Source organism: Haematobia irritans, chromosome 1 (assembly GCF_050003625.1).
Source record: "Haematobia irritans isolate KBUSLIRL chromosome 1, ASM5000362v1, whole genome shotgun sequence".
Taxonomy (NCBI): Eukaryota; Metazoa; Arthropoda; class Insecta; order Diptera; family Muscidae; genus Haematobia; species Haematobia irritans.
The window spans coordinates 90,463,813-90,476,665 of record NC_134397.1 but is presented as its reverse complement, the minus strand read 5'-3'; the positions used below and the strand labels follow the sequence as shown (position 1 = coordinate 90,476,665).

Here is a 12,853-nt window from a genome sequence, read left to right as displayed (position 1 = left end):
CACCATAGAATGGTGACGTGGGTATAATAAGTTTGTCATTCCGTCGAAATATCGATTTCCGACTACATAGAGTATATGTATTCTTGATCGTGGAGAAATTCTAAGACAATATAATCATGTCCGTCTGTCTGGCTGTCTGTCTGTTGTAATCACGCTACAGTCTTCAATAAATAATGAAGCAATTGTGCTGAAATTTTGTACAAACTCGTCTTTTGTATGCCGGCAGGTCAAGTTCGATGATAGGCTATATAGGTCCAGTTTTTTATATAGTCCCCATATAAATCGACCTCCCGATTTTGGGTCTTGGGTTTATAGAAACCGTAGTTTTTATTCAATTTGGCTGAAATTGGAAATCTACACCTTCAAAAAAAAATCGCTTCTCTAACATATGTTCCAAACATATTTTGCAGGAAGCACATATATTATTGGATACTGCCGAAACATTAATATGTTTGTTTTATGTGAACAAATTATATGTTTGGAAGCATTTTGAGCCCAAAAATATTATATGCTTGGAAGAATTTTCCCCAAAGATTATGCTTATTCCCTCGCATAATTTTCACTTCCACGAAATTTTTTAGTTCTTGGCACCTTTTTCGGTAATACAAATAATGCTGAAGGAATTATTCAATTTTATAATTTTTTTAAATTTTACCTTTCGCCTGGACGGAGAATAGAACCGAGGGCCATACAGTTTGTAAGCCAACACACTATCCACTGGGCTACGTAGCTGTTATAGTCACCAGTAGAAAATTATCGTTATAAGTTGCATTTATACACTGAAAAGAAAAAGTACGTCATGAGGATGAATCTTTACATCACGGTGACGAATTTTTCGTCAAAAATGAGCTAACGTAACATTTCATCCCATTGACGATTTTTTCGTCATAGCGATGAATTGAATTCATCCCTGTGATGAACTTATTTACATCCCATATACGACTATGTTACGTCCAGATGAGGAATGTATTTCATCTATGTGATGATATTTTTCGTATCTACGATTATTCTCTTTCATCCATGCGATGATGCAATTCTTCAAACGTACGATTCTCGTTCGCCATCGCTACAAACGCCTTCGTCATAGCGATGAACTCTTTCCCTGAATTTGACGTAATCCATTCATCAATATGATGTAATAGATTCATCAATTTGATGTAATCGATTCATCAATACGATGTAAACATCAAATTGATAAATTGAAATTTAACTCACCCTTTTTGTGCCCAACTGTTCCTTTTCGTTTTGAATTGTTTGCTCATCCAATTCATCTTTATTCTTTAATTTCTTTATCCGTATTCAGTTTTCACAGAACGAAAAATGTTGAGGTATTTATCTGTAAATTTAGAAATACTTCCATAAACATATAAATGTTAACAAAAAAAAATAAATTGACCACAAAATAAAAAAAAATCGTCATTTTTTTTGTTTTTATTTTCACTTTCACATCTTTAAGCATTATCTCTTTATTTTCGGCACGCGCGACCTCCTTTACACTTTGGACTAAACTGAACAACTGAGAGGAACCATTTGAAATGTTCTTACCGCACAGAAAAAAAACAATATTTCTACCACACAACTACACTCTTAGAAAAATATGTTTTTCATATGTTCCGATATAAACAAAATGTGTTTCGGGTACAATTTTAAAACACAATATATTTAAGTGCAAACATGTAATGTTCCTAAACTAACACTAAATGTTTGGGACATCTATGTTAATATGTTAGAATATATTATGTTTGGGGCATGAATGTTTCATAAAAATCATATGTGTGAATGCAAACATATATAAATTTACAAATTTCGACTAAACATACATATGTTGTGATATTTTATTCAAAGCGACAGAGAGAGTATAGAGAAAGAAATAGAGATGGGAACCGGGAGAGTTGACAAAAGATATCAACATAACACAGCGAAAGAATGTTGTATGTTGTTTCGGAAAACTGTTTTATGATAAGGCCAAAAATTTGATATGCTTAAGTCTAAATATTATTTAATTTGAATAAAGAGAATGGACATTCGGAACCAAGAGAATAGACATTTGAAAAACAAACAGCATATGTTTTCGCCTTGAGAGCAGCATTTTATGTATGTGTGGACATGTGTTTTGTTTATCATTTTGGCATTATGGGCACAATTTTTTTCTTGGTTCGTTAAAAGAAATCAGGGGTCTTCATAAAAATAACGAAAGGGCACTATACTCTTTTTAGAGTTGGGATAGTAAAATAAAATAAGGAGGAAATAGTGAAAAATTACACAGTAAAATATATAAAAACAAAGTTTAGTTCCTCTTTATTAATAAGTAGTCCACGAGGAGTTGACGGACACCTTCAAATATAAAAGCGGGCATTAAGTTCGAGTTTTGCAGCTAAAACAATTTAAAAAGTTTATTTTCTTTAAAATGAATTATTAACGAAAAATAAAAGGCATTTTAGAGCGATGGTGTTAAATGCTAGTAAAAAATTGTTCACGCCTAAATAAATTTATGTTTATATTATAAAATTACTTATGTATGTTTATACTCGACTCCACGTTCTTCTTTTGTTAGAGTTTTTGAATACCAAATTTTAAAGTTTTGTACCAAAAACAGTTTTTTGTTACAAAATTGTTATTTTTGCTTTAAAAAAATAATATTTTATCCAAAAATCAGTCAATTTCGTTTATATCAAGCACTGTTACTGACTATAAATCTTTAATAACCCACATTTCAAAGTTTTAAAGTTAAATTAAAAAAAGTGTTCGGTCGGAGCAGGGATTGAACCCACGACCCTTTGCATGCAAGGCAGACATGCTAACCACTGCTCCACGTGGCAAACAAATGTATGTTTCTGTTAAATAATGTTATGTTTGCATGGGCTCGTGGGCGCTGCAAACTATGCTATATAAATGTAACTTATAACGATAATTATTTGCTGGTGACTATAACAGTTACGTAGCCCAGTGGATAGTGTGTTGGCTTACAAACTGTATGGTCCTCGGTTCGATTCTCCGTGCAGACGGGAGGTAAAATTTAAAAAATTTATAAAAGTGAATAATTTCTTCAACATTATTTGTATTACAGAAAAAGGTGCCAAGAACTAAAAAAATTCGTGGAAGTGAAAATTACGAGTATGTTAGGGAATGAGCACAATCGTCTTTGGGAAAAATTCTTCCAAGCATACAATATTTTTGTGCTCAAAATGCTTCCAAACATATAATATGTTCACATAAAACAAACATATTAATGTTTCGGCAGTATCCAATAATATATATGCTTCCTGCAAAATATGTTTGGAACATATGTTAAAGAAGCGATTTTTTTTTGAGGGTGTACGTATGGATGTGTTATTGCATTAGTATTTGAATACATGTCAACGGAGTAGATGAAACTTTTCGTCTATTTCATTACTATTTTCGTCAATTTGACGACTTTTATTGTTCTCATATGTCTTGTAAGCCAATTTAAAAACAAACATGTGAACAAATGTTTGCTCAAATACTCGTTTGAGTTAAGTTAAATGTGGAGAGAGCATGAAATACCCAACAAAAATAACTTAGCTCTCATTAATAAAAGCTGTGTACAGTTATTTTAAAAACAAAACGTAGCAAGCGCATTTGGTTGTGTGTGTGTTTTTTAGGCAGAGAAATAAACACACATCTACAGAACGTATGAATTTTATCATCACATTGAACACTGCTTCGTCACATTGACTATTGATTCGACTTTTAGGTGTTTCAGATTAGTACTAATGGAAAAATGTAAATTACAAACATCTATATACTATATACACCGTATATCGTTTTATGTTTTAGTTAGCATTGAGATTTTTTGATACACATTTCAGAGAAAAGTGTGTTTCATCAATTTGAAGATTCTTTCATCGCATTGACGAAAACCAGCATCCTTGATACATCATGAAAATAAAACACTTAAAACTTTTGTCCAACTTCTATTAATATGTGTAATTCATATATTGGGACTTCATATAAACGAAATTAATTTAAATCAAATGTTAATTTTGGTTAACTTTCGCTGAATCGGAAAGAAAATAATTTCGTCTCATAGACGAAACTAGATCATCAATGTGACGAACTATGAAAAGAACAAAAATTGACTTTGATGATTGATTTCGTCACGTGGACTACCGAAATACTCCCATGGACGAAACTTTTCATCGCATAGACGAAAACGCATTGATGAAACTCAATCGTCAAGGTGACGAACGCTTTTTCTTTCGGTGTATAGTGTAGTTTGCAGCGCCCGCGAGCACATGCAAACAACATTTAACAGAAACATACATTTGTTGGCCACGTGGAACAGTGGTTAGCATGACTGTCTTGCATGCAAAGGGACGTGGGTTCAATCCCTGCTCCGACCGAACACCATTTTTTTTTTATTTACACATTAATAGAAGACGTGGAGTCGAGTATAAACATACATAATAATTTTATAATATACACATACATTTATTTAGGCGTGAACAGTTTTTTACTAGCATTTAACACCATTTTAAATGTATTTAAAACTATTACCGGTATTAAGTTGGCATTATCGCTCTAAAATTACATTTGCCTTTTACTTTTCATTAATAATTCATTTTAAAGTAAATAAACCTTTTCAATTGTTTTAACAGCACTCGAACTTAATGCCCGCTTTTATATTTTAAAGTGTCCGTCAACTCCTCTTGGACTACTTATTAATAAAGAGGAACTAAACTTTGTTTTATACTTTTTACTGTTTAATTTTTCACTATTTCCTCCTTTTTTCATTTTACTGTCCCAACTCTAAAAAGAGTATAGTACCCTTTCGTTATTTTTATGAAGATCCCTTTGTAATTTTTGTATATTTTCCACCGTTTTTTTTTTTTTTATTTCCTTTGCCTGAATATTTTGACTTACTCCTCGTACGTTCCGATTTTTTTGTAACGAACCAAGACAAAAAATTTGCCCATAATGCCAAAATGATAAACAAAACTCATGTCCACATACATAAAATGCTGCTCTCAAGGCGAATGTCTATTCTCTTTACTCCGAATACTGATTCTAATATTCAAATTAAATAATATTTAGACTTAAGCATATCAATTTTTTTGCCTTATACATAAAACATATAACATAAAACAGTTTTCCGAAACAACATACAAGTGGTTTCACAGAAATTGCTCTCTTTTGATTCTCCCGCTGTGTTATGTTGATATCTTTCGTCAACCCTCCCGATTTCCATCTCTATTTCATTCTCTATACTCTCTCTGTCGCTCTCTGAATAAAATATCACAACATATATATGTCTACTCGAAATTTGTAACAGGGATCCGGAGCGGAGCGTGGAGCGGAGCAAGCCCTTTTTTAGCCGGAGCGGGAGCGGAGCGGGAGCGGCATTTCTAAAATCCGAAGCGGAGCGGGAGCGGAGCGGTTCCAAATGAATAACCGCTCCGCTCCGAATAAAATATTACTTGAATGAAATGTGTAACTTTGAAATTACACTGTGTAGGTAATTTCAAATGTAGCTAGTACTTAGCGTAGTGTGAGCAAACGTTTAAAATGTACGATATGTATTTTTGTACGTACGTACATTGGGGAAAACACAACGTGTTTTTTTAGTAATTGTTTTCAAAAACGGCAAATGTCAAAATATATCTCTAGTATGTGTTGTAAAAGTAACAACAGTACTTTCGATCAATTTCATCCCGTATTACTACAAAGATGTTCGTAATGAACGTCAAATAATTGCAATTAAACGATCTTATTTATATTTAATTTTTTAGTTTTCTACACTGAAAAAAATATTGTCGTGAAGTCAAAGATTCCATGTCCTTAGAATAAGAATGCAAATTTTGTTTAACATGGAAGACGCATTTCTCTAAAATAATGTTTTTTTTCTTGTCCAAAAGGCAATAAACTTTTGAATGAAGTTGTAATGTCCTTATAATTAAGTGATTTTACTTAAAAATGTGTATCATAACATGAAAGATAAAATTTTTGAGGTAAGGTCAACGTGACTTTAATAATTAAAAAAAATTCTTTAAAATTAATAAAATTGTCTTTAAATTTGTTTCCTTTTTGCATCTTGCCTACAAAGCAAAAAATCGTTAAAAATAGGACATGTTTTTCAACACTTTATTTTAAAGACGCTTTTTACTTGAAACATAGCATAATTTCTACTGGAAGTCGAGTCTTAATATGGAAAAAAAAAAATAACTCGTTAACTCGTTTTTAAAGGATTTTGATAACAACTGACGAAAAAAATCTAAAAAAATGAAAAATTAACATTTGCTTCCTAGAAGCAAGTACATAACCCCCAAATTTAAAAGAGAATTACGTCTTTAAAGTATCCTTACTGTTAAAGTAAAGACAAAATCTTTGGAACCGGGCATGCTTTTTTTCAGTGTAAGGACATTCATATTGCTTTACTATTGTACTATATCCTAGCATTCTCTTGTTTCTGATATTAGTTCTCGAAAATTTTATTAAAATTATGGATAGTTTAAATTTTTGTTGAAAAATGTGCGCATATACATTTATTATACAATAAAGGGTAAAAAAGCGAAATTAGGTAACACTAGATCTGAGTAAGAATATTCGTAGGTATACCACGGACTGATGTCGATGGAGGTTGTTGCAAACATAAACATACACACACACACATTACAAATATAACAAAACCTCTTCTCTACGTCTGTTGCAAAATAAAAACAAGTAAGGAAGTTCTAAAGTCGGGCGGGGCCGACTATATTATACCCTGCACAACTTTGTAGATCTAAATTTTCGATACCATATCACATCCGTCAAATGTGTTGGGGGCTATATATTTATAAAGGTTTGTCCCAAATACATACATTTAAATATCACTCGATTTGGACAGAATTTGATAGACTTCTACAAAATCTATAGACCCGAGTAAAAATTGAGAGATCTAATTTGATACAATTAGATATGAGTAGATCCGAAAAATGGTAAGATCTAATCATATCTAGTTACTATGAAAGCAGATCTGCTCAGATCTCAATATTGGCCTAGATCTAATGTCTTAGATATAATTACATCTATCCCTATATATGGTTGGATCTGATGTTAGATATCGTCATATGTGGAATTATATATAATTATGTCTAATTCTATCTCATCATATCTGGGTAAATCCGCATAGATCTAAAGTGGCCAATTTTGAGATCTAATTATATCTAATTAGATCCTCCAATTTTTACACGGGGACTCAAAATTTAAGTCGTCTAATGCACTAGGGTGGAACACAATGTTAGTAAAAAAAATATGGGAAACATTTAAATCTGAAGCAATTTTAAGGAAACTTCGCAAAAGTTTATTTATGATTTATCGCTCGATATATATGTATTAGAAGTTTAGGAAAATTAGAGTCATTTTTACAACTTTTCGACTAAGCAGTGGCGATTTTACAAGGAAAATGTTGGCCTCTGTGGGCAAATGAGTGTAAATCGGGTGAAAGCTATATATGGGAGCTATATCTAAATCTGAACCGACTTGGCTGATATTTTGCAAGGTTTTCGAGACTCATAAAATATTCGGATATACGGAATTTGAGGAAGATCGGTTGATATACACGCCAATTATGACCAAATCGGTGAAAAATATATATGGCAGCTATATCTCAATCTGAACCGATTTTTTCCAAAATCAATAGGGATCGTCTTTGAGCTGAAACAGGACCCTATACCAAATTTTAGGACAATCGGACTAAAACTGCGAGCTGTACATTGCACACAAAAATACATCAACAGACAGACAGACAGACGGACATCACTAAATCGACTCAGAATTTAATTCTAAGACGATCGGTATACTAAGCGATGGGTCTCAGACTTTTCCTTCTTGGCGTTACATACAAATGCACAAACTTATTATACCCTGTACCACAGTAGTGGTGAAGGGTATAAAAACTTTCGGAGAGTAGTTACTTCTACTCTGTGTATAGCCTTTCAATTCCAATCAGCGTTGCCGTTTTGGTCCAAAAGATTTCTAATTTTTAAATTTGGTCCGATGGTCAGACCAAACAGAATTTGGTCCATTTTGGTCAATTTTCATAAATTTGGTTTCTATCACATATTAAATAGTAGATGGTGCACCGCAAAGAATATTGTCGGGAGGCCAAATATTTCACCTGCTTAAAATACGAATTTTGCTTAGAATAGAAGACGTATTTCTCTGAAAAAAGTTTTTCCTTGTCTAAAAGTCTCTAAACTTTTCAATGAAGTCTGTTTATCCTTATAGCTAAGTGATTCGACATAAAAATGTGTATCCTAACATGAATGCAAATTTCGTTTTAATGAAGTCAAAATGGATTTAATATTTCTGAAAAAATCTTCAAAATTAATAAAATGTTTCAACACATTGTTTTAAAGTCATTATACCCTAAACCACATAGTGGTTAGGGTATAATAAGTTTGATCTGAAAAAAAAATGTGCCTAAAAGAAATATTGATTTTAGACCCCATAAAATATATACCGATCGACTCAGAATCACCTCCTGAGTCGATCTAGCGTTTGGTGTCCGTCCGTCCATCCGTCCGTCTGTCCATGTATTTGTTGTTCACAGGATTTCGGTTGCAATTATTAACCGATTTTGATGAAATTTGGTACAGGGAGTTTTTTTGGGCACAAGGACGAACGTTATTGAATTTGGAAGAAATCGGATCAAATTTAGATATAGCTCCCATATATATGTATTGCCCGATTTCGACAAATGGGGTCACGTTGCACTTTTTTACTAACCGATCGTCGTCAAATTTAGCACAAAATAATCTTCTGTATCACCCTTTAAGTCTGAAAATTTCATCGAAATTGGTTCAGATTTAGATATAGGTCCCATATATATGTATCGCCCGATTTTGCCAAATTAGGTCATAAAACCCTTATTTATCAACCGATCTTACTCAAAGTTGGCGAAATGTAATCTTCTATAGTACTAACTATATGTGCAAAAAATCATCGAAATCGGTTCAGATTTAGCTATAGCTCCCATATACGTACCGCCCGATTTTTCTAAATAAAATAAAACTCAATTGAACAAATAATACAATGTTTGTACTATAATTTTCTCGAAGAGGAGCGGAGCGGAGCGTGGCGCGGAGCGATTTTTTTTTCTCGGAGCGGAGCGGTTTTTTTTTTCTCCGGAGCGGGAGCGGAGCGGAGCGAAAAAAATGGACCGCTCCGGATCCCTGATTTGTAAATTTATATATGTTTACATTCACACATATTATTTTTATGAAACATTCATGCCCCAAACATAATATATTCTAACATATTAACATATGTGTCCAAAACATTTATTGTTAGTTTGGGAACATTACATGTTTGCACTTAAATATATTGTGTTTAAAAATTGTGCCCGAAACACATTTTGTTTATATCGGAACATATGAAAAACATGTTTTTCTAACGGTGTAGAGGTATTTTAGGACCATAAAGATGTATGTCAAAAATGGTGAGTATCGCCACGAATTGAAAATCTAGAGATATTTTAGGACCATAAAAAGGGATGACGAAAATGATGATCGGTCAATGTTTTAGTATAGCCCCAATTTATACACCCTCAAAAAAAATCGCTTCTTTAACATATGTTCCAAACATATTTTGCAGGAAGCACATATATTATTGCATACTGCCGAAACATTAATATGTTTGTTTTATGTGAACATATTATATGTTTGGAAGCATTTTGAGCCAAAAATATTATATGCTTGGAAGAATTTTTCCCAAACACGATTGTGCTCATTCCCTAACATACTCGTAATTTTCACTTCCACGAAATTTTTTAGTTATTGGCACCTTTCTCTGTAATACAAATAATGTTGAAGAAATTATTCACTTTTATAAATTTTTTAAATTTTACCTTTCGCCTGCACGGAGAATCGAACCGAGGACCATACAGTTTGTAAGCCAACACACTATCCATTGGGCTACGTAGCTGTTATAGTCACCAGTAGATAATAATCGTTTTAAGTTACATTTATATAGCATAGTTTGCAGCGCCCACGAGCCCATGCAAACATAACATTATTTAACAGAAACATACATTTGTTTGCCACGTGGAGCAGTGGTTAGCATGTCTGCCTTGCATGCAAAGGGTCGTGGGTTCAATCCCTGCTCCGACCGAACATTTTTTTTGTTTTTTTTTTTTTTTTTAATTTACACATTTATATTTATACTATATTATTTTTTTAAATGAAACATCGAAATGTGCGTTATTAAAGATTTATAACTTTAAAAAACTTTAAAATTTGGAAGGAATTCAAACACTCTAACAAAAGAAGAACGTGGAGTCGAGTATAAACATACATACATAATTTTATAATATAAACATAAATTTATTTAGGAGTGAACAGTTTTTTACTAGCGTTTAACACCATCGCTCTAAAATTCCTTTTATTTTTCTTTAATAATTCATTTTAAAGAAAATAAACTTTTTAAATTGTTTTAGCTGTAAAAGTCGAACTTAATACCCGCTTTTATATTTGATGGTGTCCGTCAACTCCTCGTGGACTACTTTTTAATAAAGAGAAACTAAACTTTGTTTTTTTACATTTTACTGTGTAATTTTTCACTATTTCCTCCTTATTTCATTTTACCGTCCCAACTCTAAAAAGAGTATAGTGCCCTTTCGTTATTTTTATGAAGACCCCTGATTTCTTTTAACGAACCAAGAAAAAAATAATGCCAAAATGATAAACAAAACACATGTCCACACATACATAAAATGCTGCTCTCAAGGCGAAAACATAAGCTGTTTGTTTTTCAAATGTCTATTCTCTTGGTTCAGAATGTATATTCTCTTTATTCAAATTAAATAATATTTAGAATTAAACATATCAAATTTTTGGCCTTATCATAAAACAGTTTTCCGAAACAACATACAAGCGGTTTCACAGAAATTGTTCTCTTTTGACTCTTTTGCTGTGTTATATTAATATCTTTCGTCAACTCTCCCGGTTTCCATCTCTATTTCTCTCTATACTCTCTCTGTCGCTTTGAATAAAATATCACAACATATGTATGTTTAGTTGAAATTTGTAAATTTATATATGTTTGTATTCACACATATGATTTTTATGAAACATTCATGCCCCAAACATAATATATTCTAACATATTAACATAGATGTCCCAAACATTTAGTGTTAGTTTAGGAAAATTACATGTTCGCACTTAAATATATTGTGGTTTAAAATCGTGCCCGAAACACATTTTGTTTATATCGGAACATATGAAAAACATATTTTTCTAACAGTGTACCGATGTCACACTGAAGAAAAGCATACCCGGTTCCAAAGATTTTGTCTTTACTTTAAAAATTTTGGTATTGATTCCGAGCCAAAGAAGCGGAAAATACAAGTAAAGATACTTTTAAGACACAATTCTCTTTTAAATTCGTGTTTTGTGTAGTTGCTTCTAGGAAGCAAATTTTAATTTTTCGCTTTTTCAGCTTTTTTTCTTCATATGCTATCAAAGTCCTTTAAAAACGAAATAACGACAACTTTATTTTCAAAATTAAGACTCGACTTCCAGTAGAAATTATGCTGTGTTTCAAGTAAAAAAGTCTTTAAAATAAAGTGTTGAAAAACATGTCCTATATTTGAACGATTTTTTGCTTTGTAGTCAAGACGCAAAAAGACAACAAATTTAAAGACAATTTCATTAAATTTAAAGAAATTTTCTGAATTAATAAAGTCAAGTTGACCTTAGCCCAAACATTGTTTCTTTCATGTTATGATATCCATTTTTAAATAAAATCACTTAATTATAAGGACAATACGACTTCATTGAAAAGTTTATCGACTTTTGGTCAAGGAAAAAAACTTTATACTAAAGAAATGCGTCTTTTATGCTAAGCAAAATTTGCATTCGTATTGACCTCACGACAATATTTTTTCAGTGCACGATTTTATTGAAAATCTGGAGGTGTTTTAAGACTATAAATATGTGTACAAGAAATGATTATAGAAACCGTAGTTTTTATACCCAATTTGCTTGAAATTTTTAATTGTAGAAGTATTTTAGGACCATTAAGAGGTGTTCGGCACACGGTGAGTATCGGTCCATATTTTAGTATAGCCCCCATAAGACCGATCTCCCGATTTAACTCCTTGGGTTTCTAGAAACCGGAAACGTGTATCGGATTTAGTTTTTGTCGGTCCATTTGGTAAGGCCTCCATATAGATCGGTTTCACTTCTTGAGGGTATAGAAGGCACACCGACCATGAAAATTGCTTGAAACTGTATGTAAAATTTCCTGATTTTAGTTCTCGTAACATAATCATTTAAATTAAGGGCGTGAAAATCTACAGATTTTAGATTTCAAATCAAGGCGGGTTTTCATCATTTTCTTGCACACTTACAAGAGATGTTAATAATTCCTCTAAAACTATAAATCCAGAATCTGATATAGTCTTCATAGTTAAAATATCTGGTTGAACTGCTATGCTTGGGAGAATATCTGTATTGGGAGACTATCTGAAAGGAAACTATAATATTTGATTCGTGGTGGTGGGTATTTAAGCCTCGACCAATATCTCTTGGATTTAAAAATATATCAATCATATTGGTCCAAATTTAGATGATGCTAACACATATAGGGTCCGGTTAGGCTTATATCCCAAACTATACTCACTTTTTAAAGCATACATTTGTTTACGTTTGTAAATTTTTAAGATCTTAATTGTGGAAACTTTTATTTGTGGAATAATATTTTTCATTAGCAAATATTTCGTAACATTTTGTAAATATAAATTTGTTAAATTTTAAGAGAAAAAAAAAACAAAAAATCTCTCAAAATAAAAGAAAACACATATCCTTTGATGAGAGTATTTATTTATTTAGGATTGCATTCGAAAGAAGCG

The 12,853-nt window shown here is 32.1% G+C and overlaps 1 protein-coding gene across 1 annotated transcript in view; it reads left to right on the top strand.

Annotated features, from left to right (window-relative positions):
* LOC142227864 (uncharacterized) overlaps positions 1–12,853 on the top strand; it is an 83,910-nt gene that overhangs the window by 5,318 nt on the left and 65,739 nt on the right. The gene's annotated exons all lie outside the window — the stretch shown is intronic.